The sequence below is a fragment of the Lampetra planeri genome, chromosome 22 (genome assembly GCF_965212315.1).
Source record: "Lampetra planeri chromosome 22, kcLamPlan1.2.h2, whole genome shotgun sequence".
In the NCBI taxonomy this organism is placed as follows: domain Eukaryota; kingdom Metazoa; phylum Chordata; class Hyperoartia; order Petromyzontiformes; family Petromyzontidae; genus Lampetra; species Lampetra planeri.
Window position 1 is genome coordinate 11,080,749 of NC_136128.1, and position 16,413 is coordinate 11,097,161.

Consider the following 16,413-nt stretch of genomic DNA (forward strand, 5'->3'; position numbering starts at 1 on the left):
ACACACGAACACACACACGCACATACACACGTGCACACACACGCACACACACACGTGCACACACACGCACACACACACGTGCACACACACGCACATACACACGAACACACACACGCACATACACACGTGCACACACACGCACATACACACGTGCACACACACGCACATACACACGTGCACACACACGCACACACACGTGCAGTGAGATCTCAATTTCGATTTAAAGCTTTCGTGACTGCAGGGATTAATCTTCTTGGTTCTATCGGTAAAGTCACGTAAAAGGGAAATAATAAAAAAATAAAAATGAAACATAATTTTAAAAAATGTATTATGTTTTTTTAATGTAAATTTGTTTTATTTCATTATTTCCCTTCGACGTGACTTTACCGAAAGAACCGAGAAGATGAGATCTCAATCGTCATGTGAATCGGCTCCGTTAACGCACACAGCGTCAATTGCTTCGCGCGTCGCGTGGGACGCGTTTAACAATCATGGGGCGCATGGGGCGTGGAACGAGTACATCTAGAGTTGAGCGGGGAAGTAGGCGGAAAGGCGGGGGGTGGTGGTGGGGGGCTGCGAGGACTGGAGCTTGAGACGTGTTGATGGAGGTTGACCCTGCCCTGAGAGCGAAACCAATCAACCTCGGCGCCCTCGTGTTTGTGGCAAAAATTGAAAAAGAACACACGTTTCGGATGATTCTAGCTATAAGCGTGAACTTAATTAGATTAGTGACCAACGTGATCTCTCTAGCCCGTCTAGAACATCATTCACACTCACACCACTCTCACCCAGCCCTCTAGCTCGTCTAGAACATCATTCACCCTCACACCACTCTCACCCAGCCCTCTAGCCCGTCTAGAACATCATTCACACTCACACCACTCTCACCCAGCCCTCTAGCCCGTCTAGAACATTATTCACACTCACACCACTCTCACCCAGCTCTCTAGAACATCATTCACACTCACACCACTCTCACCCAGCCCTCTAGCTCGTCTAGAACATCATTCACACTCACACCACTCTCACCCAGACCTCTAGCTCGTCTAGAACATCATTCATACTCACACCACTCTCACCCAGCCCTCTAGCTCGTCTAGAACATCATTCACACTCACACCCAGCCCTCTAGCTCGTCTAGAACATCATTCACTCTCACACCACTCTCACCCAGCCCTCTAGCCCGTCTAGAACATAATTCACACTCACACCACTCTCACCCAGCCCTCTAGCCCGTCTAGAACATAATTCACACTCACACCACTCTCACCCAGCCCTCTAGCCCGTCTAGAACATAATTCACACTCACACCACTCTCACCCAGCCCTCTAGCCCGTCTAGAACATCATTCACTCTCACACCACTCTCACCCAGCCCTCTAGCCCGTCTAGAACATAATTCACACTCACACCACTCTCACCCAGCCCTCTAGCCCGTCTAGAACATAATTCACACTCACACCACTCTCACCCAGCCCTCTAGCTCGTCTAGAACATCATTCACTCTCACACCACTCTCACCCAGCCCTCTAGCCCGTCTAGAACATAATTCACACTCACACCACTCTCACCCAGCCCTCTAGCCCGTCTAGAACATCATTCACACTCACACCATTCTCACCCAGCCCTCTAGCCCGTCTAGAACATCATTCACACGCACACCACTCTCACCCAGCCCTCTAGCCCGTCTAGAACATCATTCACACTCACACCACTCTCACCCAGCCCTCTAGCTCGTTTAGAACATCATTCACACTCACACCACTCTCACCCAGCCTTCTAGCTCGTCTAGAACATCACTCACACTCACACCACTCTCACCCAGCCTTCTAGCTCGTCTAGAACATCATTCACACTCACACCACTCTCACCCAGCCTTCTAGCTCGTCTAGAACATCATTCACTCTCACACCACTCTCACCCAGCCTTCTAGCTCGTCTAGAACATCATTCACACTCACACCACTCTCACCCAGCCTTCTAGCTCGTCTAGAACATCATTCACACTCACACCACTCTCACCCAGCCCTCTAGCTCGTCTAGAACATCATTCACACTCACACCACTCTCACCCAGCCCTCTAGCCCGTCTAGAACATTATTCACACTCACACCACTCTCACCCAGCCCTCTAGCCCGTCTAGAACATCATTCACACTCACACCACTCTCACCCAGCCCTCTAGCTCGTCTAGAACATCATTCACACTCACACCACTCTCACCCAGCCCTCTAGCCCGTCTAGAACATTATTCACACTCACACCACTCTCACCCAGCCCTCTAGCCCGTCTAGAACATCATTCACTCTCACACCACTCTCACCCAGCCCTCTAGCCCGTCTAGAACATCATTCACACTCACACCACTCTCACCCAGCCCTCTAGCCCGTCTAGAACATCATTCACACTCACACCACTCTCACCCAGCCCTCTAGCCCGTCTAGAACATCATTCACACTCACACCACTCTCACCCAGCCCTCTATCCCGTCTAGAACATCATTCACTCTCACACCACTCTCACCCAGCCCTCTATCCCGTCTAGAACATCATTCACACTCACACCACTCTCACCCAGCCCTCTATCCCGTCTAGAACATCATTCACACTCACACCACTCTCACCCAGCCCTCTATCCCGTCTAGAACATCATTCACTCTCACACCACTCTCACCCAGCCCTCTAGCCCGTCTAGAACATCATTCACACTCACACCACTCTCACCCAGCCCTCTAGCCCGTCTAGAACATCATTCACACTCACACCATTCTCACCCAGCCCTCTAGCCCGTCTAGAACATCATTCACACTCACACCACTCTCACCCAGCCCTCTAGCCCGTCTAGAACATCATTCACACTCACACCACTCTCACCCAGCCCTCTAGCCCGTCTAGAACATCATTCACACTCTCACCCAGCCCTCTATCCCGTCTAGAACATCATTCACTCTCACACCCCTCTCACCCAGCCCTCTAGCCCGTCTAGAACATCATTCACACTCTCACCACTCTCACCCAGCCCTCTAGCCCGTCTAGAACATCATTCACACTCTCACCCAGCCCTCTATCCCGTCTAGAACATCATTCACTCTCACACCCCTCTCACCCAGCCCTCTAGCCCGTCTAGAACATCATTCACACTCACACCACTCTCACCCAGCCCTCTAGCCCGTCTAGAACATCATTCACACTTTCACCCAGCCCTCTATCCCGTCTAGAACATCATTCACACTCACACCACTCTCACCCAGCCCTCTAGCCCGTCTAGAACATCATTCACACTCTCACCCAGCCCTCTAGCCCGTCTAGAACATCATTCACTCTCACACCCCTCTCACCCAGCCCTCTAGCCCGTCTAGAACATCATTCACACTCACACCACTCTCACCCAGCCCTCTAGCCCGTCTAGAACATCATTTACTCTCACACCCCTCTCACCCAGCCCTCTAGCCCGTCTAGAACATCATTCACACTCACACCACTCTCACCCAGCCCTCTAGCCCGTCTAGAACATCATTTACTCTCACACCCCTCTCACCCAGCCCTCTATCCCGTCTAGAACATCATTCACACTCACACCACTCTCACCCAGCCCTCTAGCCCGTCTAGAACATCATTTACTCTCACACCCCTCTCACCCAGCCCTCTAGCCCGTCTAGAACATCATTCACACTCACACCACTCTCACCCAGCCCTCTAGCCCGTCTAGAACATCATTCACACTCACACCACTCTCACCCAGCCCTCTAGCTCGTCTAGAACATCATTCACTCTCACACCCCTCTCACCCAGCCCTCTAGCCCGTCTAGAACATCATTCACACTCACACCACTCTCACCCAGCCCTCTAGCTCGTCTAGAACATCATTCACTCTCACACCCCTCTCACCCAGCCCTCTAGCCCGTCTAGAACATCATTCACACTCACACCACTCTCACCCAGCCCTCTAGCCCGTCTAGAACATCATTCACACTCACACCACTCTCACCCAGCCCTCTAGCCCGTCTAGAACATTATTCACACTCACACCACTCTCACCCAGCCCTCTAGCCCGTCTAGAACATAATTAACTCTCACACCCCTCTCACCCAGCCCTCTAGCCCGTCTAGAACATCATTCACACTCACACCCCTCTCACCCAGCCCTCTAGCTCGTCTAGAACATCATTCACTCTCACACCACTCTCACCCAGCCCTCTAGCCCGTCTAGAACATCATTCACACTCACACCACTCTCACCCAGCCCTCTAGCCCGTCTAGAACATCATTCACACTCACACCACTCTCACCCAGCCCTCTAGCCCGTCTAGAACATCATTCACACTCACACCACTCTCACCCAGCCCTCTAGCCCGTCTAGAACATCACTCACACCACTCTCACCCAGCCCTCTAGCTCGTCTAGAACATCACTCACACTCACATTCCTCATTCTCTCTTGATTTTTATACGCGAGGTCATAGCGGGAGCGGTGGCGCAATGTTTAGCGCGCAGCGATGCAATCGCGACGACGTTGAGTTTAATAAAGCACACGGCTATCATCAGTGGCGCGTGATATCTGAGCGGGGTCGATTCAGCGTTAACTATGAGCATCTGATGAGAGTGTGTGTGTGCTTGTGTGTGTGTGCTTGCGTGTGTGTGTGCACTTGTACACCTGATGCACCTGAACCTGTGCTGTTGCTTACTTAGGTAAACTCAGCCTAAAATGACTGGACCTAGTGTGTTCTGTGCACATCAACAACACTGGGGATACAAAGACGGCCGGGCGTGGTGTTGGCCACCCACCCCCTCGTGCGCCGATCTTGCCTTAATAGGCGCTCGCTAACAGCACTTATCCCGACAATCTGTTAAGGCTATGCGGGTGATCTTTGTCTTTGTATGTACGTGTGTGTAATGTATGTGTGTTGTGTGTATATGTATGCGTGTGTTGTTAATGCGTGTGTGCGTGTGTGTGTCTGCTGCGTACGTGTGCGCGCGTGTCCGTCTGAGCGTGCGTCTCGTGTACGTGTGTCTGTCGCTGTGCACGTGACATGTGTCTGTGCGCGTGTATCCGCACGCACACGATACACACGGACAATATTACCTTCGCGGGTGCTCGATAACAGCACTTCTCCCAACAGGATATAAAAGCCATACGGGGAGTAATATGTGTGCGTGTGTGCGAGTATGGGGAGCGGTAGCGCTCTGCGCTACGAACCCCGGCCACCCGAGTTCGATTCCCGCTCACGGCGACGATTATATCTGAACCGGGTCCTCAGCCACCCCACTATCGACTCAGTCTCAATACGAGTACCTGATGCGATGCGTAAACATCGCAACCAGGGAGACAAAGGCGGCCGGGCGTGGCTGCTGGCCACTAATCCACCCTCGTGTACCGTGCCGGCTTTCACATAGGTGCTCGCTAACAGCACTTGCCCCACCAGTCTGCGCAGGCTACACGGAGGATCTTTGTCTTGTGTGTGCGTGCGTGCGCGCGTGCGTGTTTGTACAGAGAGGAGAAATCTCTTACCGGTGTTAAGAGATGCGCAACAGCATGATGACGATGACGATCACGGGCACGACCACGAATTCTCTTTTGGAACTTCGCGCGTGCTATGCCGTTATATGTCGGGCTGGAGGAGGAGGATGGGGAGGAGGGAGGAGGGGGAGGAGGAGGAGGGGGGAGGAGGAGGGAGGAGGAGGGGAGAGGAGGACTCGTCTAAGAGGCTGCATGTGTGGAGGGGCGGAGGAGGTGCTCGGTGGATCTGGGTCCTGGGACGAAATTGACTTGCGGACCACCGCAATATATAACCACGCAGTGTCTGTTTCACGTGCAATATACATTATATATAGACGTGCATGGCTGAGTTTTTTTTTTATCACGACATTTTCCGGAACGCTGCTAGTGCTGGCTGGCTTTAAGTGTGAATTATTGGCTTCAAGCTCTCCAGCACCACGAGAAGTATATTGTACGTGTCGACATGGTAATTCCCACATTACGGCACGCTCTCTGTGTTGACGTGTTTTGGCCCGGTTTGTATGGATACAGGGTACAATGATGACGACGAGAACGATGAGGGTGTCATGCCGAAGTCATCGTGGTTACAGCGCTCCGGACTGTTCCGGCTCAAGCCGAGACACAGTTGATGTACGGTGTATGGAATACGTGCGCGTGTGTGTGTGTGTGTGTGTCAGGTACTGGGGAGACAAAAGCGGCCCTGCGTGGTGCTGACCACACAACCCCCATCGAGCGGTGGTGCAGCGGTTAGCGCGCTGCACTACGAACCTGGCGACCCGGGTTCGATTCTCACGGCCGACACCGGTGACGATTATCTGAAACCGGTCCTGGGCCTCCACTAGGTCGACTCAGCCTCAAATGAGTACCTGGTGCCGTGTGTAAACATCGCCACTAGAGACAAAGGCGGCCGGGCGTGGTGCTGGCCACCCACCCCCTCGTGTGCCACAGCGCCGGCCTTCATAGGTGCTCGCTAACAGCACTTGCCCCAACAGTTTGTAAAGGCTATACGGGGGATCTTTGTTTTTGTTAGGTACTGGGAAGACAAAGGCGGCCCTGCGTGGTGGTGACCACACGACCCCCCTCGTGCATCGTGACGGGCTCACTCAGTGCTCGCTGACTGCACTTCTCTGAGCAATCGGCCTGGCTCCGTGGAGGTTATTTAACTTTGTGTCTGTGACTGTGTGTCTGTGTGTCTTTGACTGTGTGTCTGTGTGTCTGTGACTGTGTCTGTGTGTCTTTGACTGTGTCTGTGTGTCTTTCACTGTGTGTCTGTGTGTCTGTCTGTCTGTGTGTCTGTGACTGTATGTCTGTGTGTCTGTGACTGTGTCTGTGTGTCTGTGACTGTGCGTCTGTGTGTCTGTGTGACTGTGTCTGTGTGTCTGTGACTGTGTGTCTGTGACTGTGTGTCTGTGTGTATGTGACTGTGTGTCTGTGACTGTGTGTCGGCCGTCATAGGCGATCGCTAACAGCACTTGCCCCAACAGTCTGTTAAGGCTACACGGGGGATCTTTGTCTTTGTTTTTTTGTGTTTATTTATGGGGAGCGGCAGTGTAGTAGTTGCTGCGCTGCGAAGCCAACCACACCAATTCGATTCCCGCTCACGACCCAAATTACAGTGGCGAATATTCGAACCGGTCCTGGGCCTCCCCTAGGTCAACTCAACCTTAAATGAGTACCTGGCGTGGTGTGTTAACCTGGTGTGGTGTGTACACGTTATTGAGTGTGGTGTGTTAACCTGGCGTGGTGTGTACACGTTATTGAGTGTGGTGTGTTAACCTGATGTGGTGTGTACACGTTATTGAGTGTGGTGTGTTAACCTGGCGTGGTGTGTACACGTTATTGAGTGTGGTGTGTTAACCTGATGTGGTGTGTACACGTTATTGAGTATGGTGTGTTAACCTGGCGTGGTGTGTACACGTTATTGAGTGTGGTGTGTAAACCTGGCGTGGTGTGTAAACCTGGCGTGGTGTGTTAACCTGGCGTGGTGTGTACACGTGATTCCTGGGGAGGCGGTGGGGCGTGGTCCTGGCCACCCACCCCCTCGTGTGCCGTGCCGGCTTTCGTAGGTGCTACTCGCTGACAGCACTTGCCCCAACAGTCTGTTAAGGCTACACGGGGGATCTTCGTGTTTGATTACGTGAGTGTATGTGTTTGTTGTTGTTGTTCCACGAGTATGTGTGCGCGCGGGTCTATTGCGTGTACGGGGAGCGGTGGCGCAGTGGTTTGCATACTGCGCCATGAACCCCGGCAAGCTGGGTTCAACTCCCGGCCACGGCTCACGGTTGCACATCATGTATCGTCCGCATGGCCTTGCTGCGACATTCGGTTCAGAAACACGGACGTTGACAAAAGTACGAAAAAGACGCGTGTATAAGAGAACGTAAACTAAACGGTGTTTATTTGATCAGGTAAGGCCCACTGAGCTATGTACAGCTCTTTTTCAGAAGCCACCTGGCCACAATTGATAGCTCAGCGAAGTGGCTTATCGCGTGGAAATGTATAACAGACAATTACTGTAAACGCGTGATGTTGATTCGTAATGTGGAGGGGAAAAAACGGACAACCCGGAGAAAAATCCACGCGACCACGGGGAGAGAGAGAGACACAAACAAACTCCAAATATACAGCAGCAGCAGGTGTCAAGGTCGGGATCTAACCCACGACCTCCTGTAGACCAGGCGAGGTAGTTAACATCTCACAGCCACCGAGGCGAACGTACGCAGTTGAGAGACGCAATTAAAACTGATCATACGAATCAGAATATGTATTTATACTGCAGGAATCCGATGAGCTAGAAAGCTCTTTAATCACAGACGTCCAGTAAGTGAACTTAACCAGGCCACGGTCGTTGGAAGGAAAGTGGCCGAGGCTAACCACGGAATGGCAGCCAAGGAGTCTGTGTGAGCACACATTAATTTATTGACATCGCAGCAATGCCGAGAGACGTACAGGCAGAGGAATTCTTCATCCAGCAGAGGATTTAACCCACGAGTGCGGCTATGAGAGGCCTGGGAGGTGGGGGGGGGTCACAGGGACAAACACTTTTGCCACTGCGGGGACTTCCCACTCGTCACGGACCCTTAAGTTAACTCGCGGATCGTAACGTAAAGAGAACGACCGACCCTAAGCGGCAACAATAACCGGCTCCTTAAATTACCTCCCTCCGCCCCTCCCTCTTTCTCCTTTGCAATCCATTATTGTTATAGATGACCGCGTTAATTGTTGTTGTTGTTGTCGTTCATAGGCTGTTAAGACGAGTAAAGTGGGCTTGGGTAGGGCACGTCACCAGGCGGGCCGGGTGAGGATGACCACCACTACCACCACGGCGATGATGATGATGATGATGGATTGGTGTTCGAGACTCACGACGGAGTCGTAAATACGAGAGGACTTCCGCCCGCGGAGATGGAGCGATGACATCGGCTCGTGTGCGGGCTGCTCGGTTGTTTTGTGTCGCGTGACAGTAGCAGGAGCCTTCATCCAGCAGTGGATTAAGGCTGCTGCTGATGACGATGACGATGACGATTATCCTACACGTATTAACAAAGTACATGTTTTACTGTTATTATTTGATGTTTGGATTATTCGAACACCAATACTTGCTTAAAGTAAAAATAATAATATATATTAACTCGGCCAATCATTGAATCGCCGCCTGCTTCTAAGTAAATTATACATTGATTTGATTGATTCCAATTAAAGTGGTGGATTACGGATTGTCACCTAATCCGTCACGCTCCATTGTCTTAACAACACTCGGATCAAGGGCAAGGCAAGCTTGGATCCGTAATCCCTTCGGCTCCGATCCGGCACGGACTTTCGCTCTTTCTCTCGGCCACTCGAGGAGATTTCTTGGCATTTTGTGCACGTTAATTGCGCAAAGCACCATGGGATTTGGGAAAACCAGGACCGTATGAGTGTGCGCGTGTGTGTGGACTGGATGAGTGTGTGTGCGTGTGTGGACTGGATGAGTGTGTGCGCGTGTGTGTAGACTGGATAAGTGTGTGCGCGTGTGTGTGGATACGACCTTGGTGTTCATAGACCGTGATATGAGGTCATGAACAGGCATGGAGTTTAATTACATGATTGGTGTTCCGGAAGAAATAAATTCCATAATTTATATCCACACATATATATATAATTTAAGAATAATATTAATGAATTAATTATTATTTCAGTCCGAGCAGCGAGTCAGTGGCAGGGTGACCCATAATGGCTTTATTGGAACTCTTCACAATCAATCCGTGATAACAACACAATCCTAATCTCCCCGCAGATGGCCCCACCAAATTAAAATAAACAGTTTGTGGGATTATTTGGCTCACATAATCCATCTTCTCTCCACAAAAATACGCTCACTTTTTGGACAATAACATTGCGTCGGCCATGAAGTTGTCGTCTATTTTCAGGACAAATGAATGATGGGCTTTTGTCTCGCATAGTATGGGCCGTATGTTGAATTTCTTTCGCACCGTACGTAGCCAACTGTGCTAATCGGAGGTTTATCCATTTTTTTTATGGATAAACCTACATTTTCATGGGGTACGGCGGGGGGGGTCTTGCTTCGGATTTGTTTTGGCGATGTCGCGATTTTCGTTGTTTGTTTACACTCGTAACGTTTTATTCATTCAATTATGTTCTTGCATTTGGCAGCAAATATGTTTAGGAGCTCGATGCCCAATGTATAGGTCTGCTCGCCACGAGAGGGCTTCAGGAGATAGAGAGTTTGAGTTTGTGTTGATGTGCTGTTCCACCTCTCTGCATCGATAGGAGCGCACACGGCAGTGGTTTGCGATTTGGTCCAGAGTTTGGTTTGCGGGGCCAAAAGTTGCACTCTGCCTCGTCTTTTAATTTTCCATTCATGATTCAATGACATGTCAATGACATGTCAATGACATGTGACAATTGTCAATGACATGTGACAATTGTGAATCACATGTCAATGACATGTCAATGACATGTGACAATTGTCAATGCCATGTCAATGGCATGTCAATGACATGTGACAATTGTCCGTGCCTTTTGGCGGTGAGGTTAGAATGTTTAGTCGCGCGAAGCTGTCGCATCTGGTGGTGGTGAATCTACATAAAATCAACATACTGTATATCACAAATCGAGATAGTTTACAATGGTGTGCATGCATCGGCTCTGCAATAGAGTTGAATTGTATCATATAGAGCAGTAGTATGAGCCGATAGGATCTACAGTGGGGCGAATCTATATAATCTGCGGTGGTATAGCTAATTAGCAATCAAATGTTAAATATACATAAACATATGATTTAGTGTATGATCATGATCAAGTGGTTCTTAACGGCCCCTGCTCCTTCATCATGGTTGGTGGAGATATATATATACAGCCTATACGATGTTACATTCTTATTTGGTTTCATGGATTTTGTAAAAAAAAATTCATGAAAAGTGTCTTTGGACAGCGGGAAGTAGACCCTGGTGCAGTTGGGGGAAAAAAGACCCCCCCCCCCTGCCCCCCCCCCCACCCACCCCACGTGATTTTTTTTAAAGGAATCCAAAAGATTCAGGAAGGCCGTGAAAGGTTCATTGTTAAAGAGGGTGACTGTGTTGAATATGAATGCGTCATTCTACCCGTGTGTGTGTGTGCGTGTGCTTTACAAATGCGGTGCGTCCTCGAATTACCGGGCTAATTCACGGGTGGAATGTGTCGGCATGTTTGTTTTCTGTAATAACCCACGGTGTTACTTCCACAGTTTCTATGAAATTAAACAAAAACATTTTTAGTTACCAGGTAAGGCTCGCTGAGCTGTATAGATCTTTTTTAGAAGCGGCCTGACCATTACAGATGATAGCTCAACGAAGTGGCTTATCACGTGGGAATGTATAGCAGCCAAATAACCTGAATGCACGTTTCTAAATGTGAAGGGGAAAGCCGGAGGACGCGGAGAAAATAAACTGGGACCGCCTTGAACCTGGAGACGTAGCTATCAACATGCCACCAATGCACTGCACGCGCGCTATAACTTTATTTGATTTAATTTATTTGCTTCGGGAGTACTGCTTGGAAATGTATGTTTAGTGGTTCGGCAAACCACATCCCGTTATATTCATGCCACTGTGTATCCACACGCACGTGATTGCAAGGGCATGCCGTCCGTGCGATATCGGGCAGAACTTTGTTGCGCCAGCCTCATTTATTCTGTGGTTTTGGAGAGAGAGAGAGAAAAAACATTGAAGCTATCAGCTCTCTTGAAGAAAACAACGTAAAACTACGCTCGGTTATCTTCATGGCAAATTAAACAGCACAGCCTTCATCCATCCACGGGGCAGAATCGGCATTAGCAGCAGCAACAGAAGCAGCAGCAGCATCCTCCACAGATCAATGTTTTCGCAGGCTCCAGAGAGAGCTTCATGACCCATGAAAGGGCTGGACCCGCCTGCTACCATCACAGCTTCACAATGTTGTGTATGGATTGCACCTATAAGACATTCCACTGACGCTGGTTTTCCCACCAGCACCGTCATCTGGAAGTATTCCCGGGACATAAAAAGTAAGCTGGGTAAATAATAATAATACACTGCGAACAAATATTTATCTCCCTCTTCCATAATATATTGCCAGATATCCTTCTCGTCCATTAGTTCAGAGTTCTACCGCGGTCTTAGCGCGTGTTTCTCCGGCATGATGTCGAGACGTTTCAGTGCCCGAAGAAGCTGTCAGCCACGTGCAGCGAAACGTCGGGGGCATCGTGCCGGAACGACAAGCGACACAACCCCCCACCCCACTAACGGCAAAGCTGTTACCCGCAGCACAACTGCGAATACCCCCACACAGTGAGCAGTCGCCTACAGATGTGTTCTTTACGCACCCGCGCTGTGGAACCGCGACACCACCGACACCACCACCAACCAACTACAGCAGCAGCAGCAGACAAATGCCTCTCTGTCCCGCTGGTGCCCTCACACCACGAGCCTTTCACTCGCAGCAGAAAGCCACCGGCGCTGTGAGACGAGAGAAGCGGCGCCTTTTGGCGTCCTCTGGTCTGACACCGTTTTGAGACGAGGCTCAAAAGAAAGCTGTCTCTGGTGTGGGCCAATCAGTTTCAAGGACAATGCCACAGATATTATCAGTGTGTTTTTTGTCTGCATTTTGACCACAAGTATTGTGGTTAATGCAGACATGATTCCTTGTCAAAAGTTTCAGTTTGTTTGTTTTAACATCTTATCACAGCTGTTTTGTTGCCAGAAAAAAAGGGGAAAACCTATTCTCGGAAAATGAAAAGTCACGTTTTGTGGTGGCAGGAGTACTCGTGTGCTGGCTGGATAGATGGTTAGGGTTAAGAGTAGAGTTAGTACTTGGGGCTGGTTGGTTAGAGGTTATAGGTAGAGCTAGTACTAGTGGCGTGTTGGCAAGTTAGTTAGTGGTTAGGGGTAGAGTTAGTACTAGTGACTAGTTAGTTAGTGGTTATAGTAGAATTCGTACTCGTAGATGGTGGTCTCTCAAGGACAACCACCGTGACATTTCTACAAAGAAAGTGCTGTATTTGTTGTATCCACCCTTGGGCGATGATGGACTAAGCTGGCCTAGATGCAACAGCAAATACTTTTTGAATGCTGCGTCCGTAGTAATGCACAACCACGAAAGCACAAGTCGTCAACACATTCGTCAAATATATAATTGGCGACGTTTCAGGCAATGCCCCTTCGTCAGAGCACACGAGGAAGGGCCACAAGCGACGATTGAGGTTGTACAGCGCTGGCATTCTATGCTGCTGCACGCATCTGCGCTCCCAATGTCTTCACCAACCCCGCACCGACAAACGCGGTGGTGAGGTATGGTGAAGCGAGGGATCAAATGACCCCAACGATTGCACGGCGTGGCGAAGGCCCTCATCCAGCAGTAGATCGGCGATGCAATGTTCACAGGGCAGCATCGAGCCGTCGTCATCCAACGGCGCAGCGAGAGAATAAAATCATCGGCCGACCGACGAAATCACCCGAGCAGAGGATCTGCCCGTTGCTGGAAGAAAGTGTGGGTGAATCTCGACTTGAAGCTTTCGTTCTAGAGTTGAAACTTTCGTGACTGCGAGGATTCATACTCTTCGGTTTTTTCGGTAAAGTCACGCAAGTGAAAAATAATAAAATAAAATAATAACAAATGAAAATAAATCAATTAAATCACGACGTTTCGGAGGCAACACAAGTCTCCGTCTTCAGGTGGGACCGTCACAGCTAAATTTATTATTATTTCATTTTATTATTTTTTTACCTACGTGACTTTACCAACAAAATCTAAGAGTATGAATCCTTGTAGTCACGAAAGTTTCAGATCTAGAATTACACTTGATACAATAAATCTAGCTGTGACGGTCCCACCTGAAGACGGAGACCTGTGTTGCCTCCGAAACGTCGTGATTTAATTGATTTATTTTCATTTATTAGTATTGTATTTTATTATTTTTTACCTACTGACTTTTCCGAAAAAACCTAAGAGTTTGAAGCTTTCGTGACTGCAGGCATTCATATCCCTTGGGTCTTTCGGTAAAGTCACGTAGATAGGTTCAAAGAAAATAACAAAAAAACTACGACGTTTCGCTCGCAACATAAGAATATAAAAAGTGTCGGTGCAGCGCCGCTGTGTGGACGAGTGGGAGATGGTCAGCACTCCTGTTTTTTACGATTATAACACTCAGTATGAATGCATCAAATCATGCGTGGGAAGCACACGTAATAGTTGATTAATGATACATTTTTATGGAAGTTTTTATTTATTTTTTAAAAACTTGTCATTCAGAAAACATTTTTGGAAATTATGCAATAATCGATTCATACAAATATTAAACTTTGACTTCAAGCTTTCGTGACTGCAGGAATTCATATTATTTGGGTCTTTCGGTAAAGTCACGTAGATAGGTTCAAAGAAAATAAAACAACAAAAAACTACGACGTTTCGATCGCAACACAAGCGGTCGTCATCATCACCATTGATGGATGCAAATAATCTTTTTAAAAAATCTATTAGTCAAACAAATAATCTATAATCTACTCATCACCATTCAACGATATACGAAATAATGTATTCACTAACAACAAACTAATCTACTCATCACCATTCATCGATACAAATAATCGAATCAATAATCACTTTTTTGTGTAAAAATATTTATTGATTTACTATATTTTGTAAATGTTGCTTTGGAGTATGCTTGTGCGTACCTGTATATAGGATTTGGTCCTCATATATAATTAATGGGGTGCCACGGTGGCTAGGAGACGTTAACTACCTCGCCTGACTAGTGTGTGGGTTCGATCCCAATCCCGACCCTGACGCCTGCTGTAAATGTGGAGTTTAGATGTCTCTCTCCCCGTGGTCGCGTGGATTTTGCTCCGTGCCCTCTGGTTCCCCCCCCCCCCTACACATTTTAGAATCAACATCACGCGTTCTGGAGTATTTGGCTGCTATACATTACCGAGTGATGATAAGCCACTTCATGTTGGGCTATCATTTGTGGCCAGGTCGCTTCTGAAACAAGAGCTGTGTAGCCCAATGGGCCTTACCTGGTAAAAATAAAAATAGTTGATCGTTTAAAAATATATATAATGTACCGTAGTTAGCGATCGGAGCTACTGAAAACTCTGAACTATCCTACCAGTGGTCAAACCACGTGCGCCACCGAGCGGCTTCCGCGTGAAGGCCCGGAGCCCACGTGCGCGGGTGATCCCCCATTGCGCGGGGACTGGGGCACTCGCCCCATGTTAAACACGTTGTCCTGCGGAGGGAGCTGGTAGGAACGTTGGGTTACTCGGTCAATGGCCAGGGTCAACGGCGGCGTGGTGTATTCCGCAAATATGCTCGACTGTGAGGGCGGGCACAAGCCGGTGTGAGTAGGTTAAACGTTGAGTTTTATAAGGGCACCACGGGGTGACCAGCCCCTCCCCACCCAGCCCCACCCCTGCCACCCCCCACCCAGCCCCTCCCCACCTTCCCCTCTCCGCCCAGCCCCACCCCTCCCATTTTTGGATGCACGACGGACGGACACAATAATCCCCTGTGGGCTGGTGTAACCAGGAGGTTCCTACCAGTAACACATCGTGGTGGTGGGTGAGCTGGTGGTGTTGAGCGGTAGCTGTAGTAGCGGTTCGCGAGCTCTGCGATACGAAACCGACTACGAACCGAGATCGATTACCGCTCACGGCTCAACCATCGGTGACGATTATCTGAACCGGTTCTGGGCCTCCCCTAGGTCGACTCGGCCTCAAATGAGTACCTGGTGCGGTGTGTATAAAACATCGCCACCGGGAGAGACAAAGGCGACAAGGGCGTGGTGGTGTTGACACAGTGCCTGCCTTCATGGGTGCTGCTGCTACTCGCTAACAGCACTTGCCCCAACAGTCTGTTAAGGCTATACGGGGGATCTTTGTCTTTGTGTGAGAGTCACGGAGAGAGAGAGACGAGGATGGAGAAGATGGCTCAACAAAACTCTTCCTATCAGCACCTCCTCGTATACACAATCACATCAAGCGTCGCATCGCTGTGCAGGAGCGCAATAACATTGATAGCTGACGATAAGTCGTGATCTGTCCACTGCTGGATGAAGGCCTCCCCCACGTACGCCGTCGCTGGCCTGGCTATACGGGGGATCTGTTGTCGGATCTTTGGTGGTGGGGGGGGGAAATTTTTGGTGGGGGGGGGGGGTCTGTGGTGGTGTGGTGCACTCTGTGGTGGTGTGGTCGGACATGTGGTGGTGTGGTCGGACATGTGGTGGTGTGGTCGGACATGTGGTGGTGTGGTCGACCATGTGGTGGTGTGGCCGGACATGTGGTGGTGTGGCCGACCATGTGGTGGTGTGGCCGGACATGTGGTGGTGTGGCCGAACATGTGGTGGTGTGGCCGAACATGTGGTGGTGTGGCCGATTGCTGTGGTGGTGTGGCCGATTGCTGTGGTGGTG